The following is a 5,555-nucleotide window of genomic DNA, read 5'->3' as shown; positions in this document are numbered from 1 at the left end:
AAGACAACTTGAAATACTTAGAAAAAATCATTTCAAAGAACTCAAAAAACAAAAGCAATACACAAAACATTAAAACCACAAAACACCCCAAAGACCTTACCTTGAATAGCATCAAATCCTCAAGAAGACCCTTACTCCGAAACTGTGCCTTATATACCCCAGGCCCTACCCACACCCCCCCCCCAGTGCCCTGGCTCAGGTGTGGGGCAAACCAGCTGCTGGGATAAAAACAGCCTGACAAGGTGCACCTGGTTTTTGTTGTTTTGGGTTTGGTTTTTTGGCTGCTCTCTAGTTTAACTTTTTGGGTTTCTTTTTGGGGCTTAGATTTACATTCAAAATTCTCAGATTATATAGCTTCACTTTTATGATGAAGTGATGCGAGCCTTTTCTGTAACTCTACTTTGCCTTTACATTATGCTCACCTACTCCAAATCTACTGCATAATACTATGCTGGGCTTCTCATGCACTCTAGGACCTAGGAGTACAATACAAAGAAATGACCATGGTGCTTGCAAAAAGTGACCCACCCCCACAACCATCATAGTTACCTCCTCAACTCACCTCAAACACTCATCTGACTGCAGAAGTAGAACCCAGGGCCTGCAATAACCAACACTACTACTGAACCCTTTGCCATGTTATTCTCAGCTCTTACTCACCCCACACACGCAAACAACTCTTCTACCTTCTCACAGCCCTCCTCAGCTGGCAGCTTCACCTCTCTTGACTTAAGTGTGGCACCTAAAAAGGAAATGGAAACAGGCACTCATGGAGAGAAAAACAGAAGCTTTGGCCAACCCTGAAATAAGTTGCTACTGGGGTGTTCCAAGCATGGCTCACCTTGACTGAGTCATCTGAATGTTATTTTTCAGCTCGAGTGTGAGGATGAGTTTGAGCCAGGGAGTCTTAGCCAGGTAGTCAGAACCAGGAATTCTGTGTTAGAATCAACGTGAGATTTGTGTGGATGCATGAGCCAGTCAGTGTCAGACTGAGCCTAAGCGAGTGTGAGGAGAAGTCAGCGCCAGAGAACGTCTGTGCACCTTAAACGTGAGTATGAGTCTGAGCCAGTCTGTGTGAGAAGGAGCCTGCACTGTCTGCCAGTCTTGAATATGAGTCTAAGCCAATGAAAGCCAGAAAATTAAAGCCGGGGAGCAGGCAATGAACCAGAACCAGATGAAACAAGACCCAGCTGTGGATCGTCAGGGTGCTTTTATCCCAGCTGGGGGTTTGCCTCACCCCTGACCCAGGTCACTGAGGGAAGGGCTGTGGGTGACACCCTCCCTCCCTAACACAGTCAAGCTGTAGCTGCCCTACCCATGTAAGCTCATGCTACAGAGTAACCCCCTGCCTTTCCCTCAGCCCCATGCTACATTTCAAACCCCTTCCTGCCATCCGAACCATGTCCCCCACCCTCCAGCCCCAAGCAGCAGTCCCTCTACTTAGCTTCCATAGTGCCATGGGTTTCAAGCTGGCCTTGATGCTCAGAACACCCACATCAGAGTCCTGTGATCTTGCCACAGCTGCCAAGTTTCTCTTTATCACCTGCAGCAAACAAACGAGCAAACAGGAACACACTGTGCTGGCCACCATCATCACCACCACCCCACCCACCAGTGCTGGCCTGCTCTGTAACAGCCCTCTTCCTTCTTCAAAGCTCATCAACATTGTGCTTGCCTGTTCCAAACCCGCAGTGGAGTCCGACACTGAGCCTCTCCTCACCTCCAGGTCCTAGGAGTACAATAGAGACAAATGATCACCCTGCTTGCAAAAAGTGACCGACCCCACTATCCTTCTCCTTACCTGTCTGACTCACTTCAAGCACTCATCCGACTCCAAAGGTAGAGGGCAGCCCTGCAACACCGAGCACAAATACTGAACCCCTTTGCCATGCTCTTCTCAACAATTAAGCACCCCCAACACACACAACCCCCGATCTTCTCACAGCCCTCCTGAGTTTGCAGCTTCACCTCCCTCGAGTTATCTGCAGCACCTAGAAAAGAAAAGGGAACATGCACACACTGACAGAGATACAGAAGCTGCACCCTTCCCTCAGGAAGTCCCATCTCTCTCTCCTGTCACTTTACTACTCATCCACTAGCCCTCAGAGCTTTTCCATCCCTTTATTCTAACGTGTACACCCCCTGGAATACACCACCAACAAAAAGTAATTGCAGCTTTATGAAAATGACAAGACCCTAAAATAAATTGCTGCTTGGGTGGTCTAAGCTTTGCTCACCTTGGCTAAATCACCTGAATGTCTTTGTTTAGTTAGAATGTGAGAGCGAGTCTGAACCAGGAAGCCTGTGTTAGTCTCGATGTGAGACTCGTGTGGTTGGGTGAGCCAGTCAATGCCAAATTGAGCCTAAATCTGAACTAGAGTGTCTGTGCTGTTTAAGTATATGAGCCTGAGCCAGTCTGTGTGGAAGAAAACCTCTTTGAGACTAAGCCCTAGAATGTGAGACAGAAAACCCCCACCCAGTCTGAAACCAAGTATAGTTTTGAGCCCAGCTTCATAAAAGTGAAGCTATGGAATCTGAGAATTTTGAATGTAAATCTAAGCCCCAAAAAGAAACCCAAGAAGTTAAAATCAGAGAGCAGCCAAGAAACCAAACCCAAAACAACAAAAACCAGGTGCACCTTGTCAGGCTGTTTTTATCCCAGCAGCTGGTTTGCCCCACACCTGAGCCAGGGCACTGGGGGGGTTGTGGGTAGGGCCTGGGGTATATAAGGCACAGCTTCGGAGTAAGTGTCTTCTTTAGGATTTGTTGCTATTCAAGGTGAGGTCTTTGGGGTGTTTTGTGGTTTTAATGATGTGTGTATTGCTTTTGTTTTTTGAGTTCTTTGAAATGATTTTTTCTGAGCTAAATTTTTTAAGCCATCTTTGGTTTTGCATCTTCTTGTATTAATGAATTTTTTTGTGCTGTGGTTTTACTTAAGATGCTGTTGTTAGTGGTGGTGTTCAGGTAAGTGTTTTTATTGCTCTTAGCCACAGAACTTAAAGAAAAATTTGTTTACAGTTTATGTTCTTATTACTTGTCTTTTATTTCTCATAAAATAGTTATAACAGTGGTTACTAAACAAACATTCCATTTATATGTTTAAGAGGTACTTCAAGAGTGCCTTTGGGTTTGTGCTCTTTCAAAAACTAAGTTGGACACTTGGGTCTAAAGAATAACAAACATAATATTAATGTTCTTTTAGGATGTAGTGACTGTTAAATAACTGATGACTTTTGGCAGGGAAAGATAAAAGAATGCTTTTCACCTTGTATATTTCTCATTTTAAAACTCTAAATTACAGAGTGCTTGTTCATTACAGTCTGCATATAATAAATATTTCAGGGAATTTCCTTGTCTTAGTCTGCAGAATGTTGTGTGGCAGTTCTTTTATTTTTTCCTTTTACTCCTGTTACTGCAAATGATAAAAATAAATTGGGTTTGTGCAGTAAACACCCATGTGTCCAGTGTGGGAGATCTGAGCAACAACTTTAGTCTGAGACTTATGACACTATAAAAACTAAGCAGAAAGAAAAGTTTTCCACGGAACAGACGGGGGAAACAGCATCAGGATAGCAGAAAGAGATTTGAAATACACCATGGGGATGAGAAAAAATAAGTGGGACTTTTTTTAGCACCATCTTATAGTGGGCAGGGTAGTACAGCTTGACTGTTTTAATGAGTGCATTAGCTTGTGAGCTGTTTTGGTGCTTCCAACTCACTGCTAGAACTGAAAGTGTTAAGCTTGTTCTTGGAACTTAGTCCTTTATATACTGAGTGCTTGTGTTGGCTGGTTAAAAGCTGGTCAGGCATTCGTGTTCCTTACTTACAAACATAAAGCAGAGGACAGCTTTTTTTTCAGTCACATCAGCAGGAGCCTTCTAAGGGTTTCATCCAGCTTCCAGTTCCAGCTATGAAAAGGTAAAGGGTTTCATTTTGTGTGATGCCCTCATGTTTAGAAGAACATGGCAAAAAGATACAGTATTTGTGTTTGGTATTGCAGGTCTTATCTTTTATGTTGGGAGTCGGATGAGTGCTTGAAGTGAGTCAGAGGGATAAGCAGAAGGATTGAGGAGTCGGTCACTTAAGCAAGAACCATGGCAGTTGGCTTTTGCTGAATTCCTAGGGCACGCAGGGGAGAAGAGGCCCTGCATCAGACTCTGGAGTTGCTTTGAGACAAGCAAGCATGGTGTGAGGAGCTTGGGAGGAGGCAGAAGGAAGGTAAGGAAAAGGCTGGGATGATGGAGATGATGGCCAGCACAACGTGTTGCCCTTTTTTTGTTTCTGTCAGATGATGAAGAGCAACTTGGCAAGGGCAGCAACATGACTGGAGTCTGCTGTGGGAGTTCTGAGCAGAGAGGCGGACTCCGGAAGAATAGCACTACGCAAGGTAAGTAGAGGGCCTCCTGTAGGAGGCGAAGCCGTGGGGGACAATGTCAGAATGGCAGGAAGAGGTTTGAGATCTAGCATTCCAATGTAGTATTTAAGCCAGAAAGTCTGAAAACAGTCGAGGGTGCCTGTAGGCAAATGGTTAGCTCAAGTGAAAGCCAAAATGTGCTGGACTGGGATAAAATCTTCTTGGGTGGACTTAATTGCCCTAATCCTAACCCTAACCCAGCCCACTTTAGCCCACTTCAGCCCAGCCCAGCACACTTTAGACCACTTCAGCCTAGTTTATCACAATTCTCATCTATCCAGAACACTTTGTCACAGTTAAGCCCAATTCAGACCAGTCCAGCCCACTTTAGCCCAACGCAGCCCAGCCCACTACAGTTTAGCCCACTTTAGCCCTTCCCAGACCAACGTAGCGTACTTTAGGCCAGCTCAGTCCAGCCCAGTTTAGCCCAATCCATCTTATCCCTGCCCAATTTAACCCAGTTCAGCCCACTTTACAGCCCAGCCCACTGCAGCTCAGCGCAGACAAGCTGAGCCCAATTAGGCCCACCTTAGCACAGTTCAGCCTGGTTTAGCACAGCCCAGCCAAGACATGATCAGCCACTTCAAGCCAGTTTACCTCAGTTCAGCCCAGTTCAGCCCAGCCCAGCAAAATTTACTCCAATTCGGCCCAGTCCAGTCACTTTCAGACAAGCTCAGATCTGTCTAACCCAGTGAAGCCCCCTTCAGCCCACTTCAGCCACTCCAGCACCGTTCAGCCCAGTTTGGCCCACTTCAGGAGAGTTTAGACCACTTTGGCCCACCTCAGACCAGTCCAGCCCAGTTTATCCCACTTCAACACAGTTTAGCCTTGTCCAGCCCAGCAGAGCCCAGCCCACCCTCGCTTGCTACAGGCAAAACGGCTCGTTTGCTACACAGCATGGCTTGGCACTACTTTGGACCAATTCAGACCAGTCCAGCCCACTTTAGCTCAGTCCAGTGCAATTAAGCCCACCCAAGAACAGTTTAACCCAGTCCAGCACATTTTGGCCCACTTCAGACCTCTCCAGCCCACTTCAGCCCAGCGCAGCCAGCTTTAGCAAAGTCCGTTCCACTTTAGCCCAGCCCAGCCCACTTTAGCCCACTTCAGACCAGTTTTAGCCCTGACCAGACCAACTTAGCTC

At 46.3% G+C, this 5,555-nt stretch overlaps 1 long non-coding RNA gene across 1 annotated transcript; it reads right to left on the bottom strand.

The window, feature by feature from the left end:
- Positions 1-1,674: 1,674 nt before the first annotated feature.
- On the bottom strand, positions 1,675-2,606 carry LOC136007029 (uncharacterized). The gene is made up of 3 exons (XR_010609440.1): positions 2,238-2,606; positions 1,802-1,991; positions 1,675-1,729 (listed from the first exon to the last, which is right to left on the bottom strand). It is a non-coding gene; the product is annotated as an uncharacterized LOC136007029 (long non-coding RNA).
- Between the last annotated feature and the right edge of the window lie 2,949 nt (positions 2,607-5,555).

This window comes from Lathamus discolor, unplaced genomic scaffold (assembly GCF_037157495.1).
Source record: "Lathamus discolor isolate bLatDis1 unplaced genomic scaffold, bLatDis1.hap1 Scaffold_85, whole genome shotgun sequence".
In the NCBI taxonomy this organism is placed as follows: Eukaryota; Metazoa; Chordata; class Aves; order Psittaciformes; family Psittacidae; genus Lathamus; species Lathamus discolor.
The sequence above is the reverse complement of the archived record's forward strand: the minus strand, read 5'-3'. Positions and strand labels throughout refer to the sequence as shown.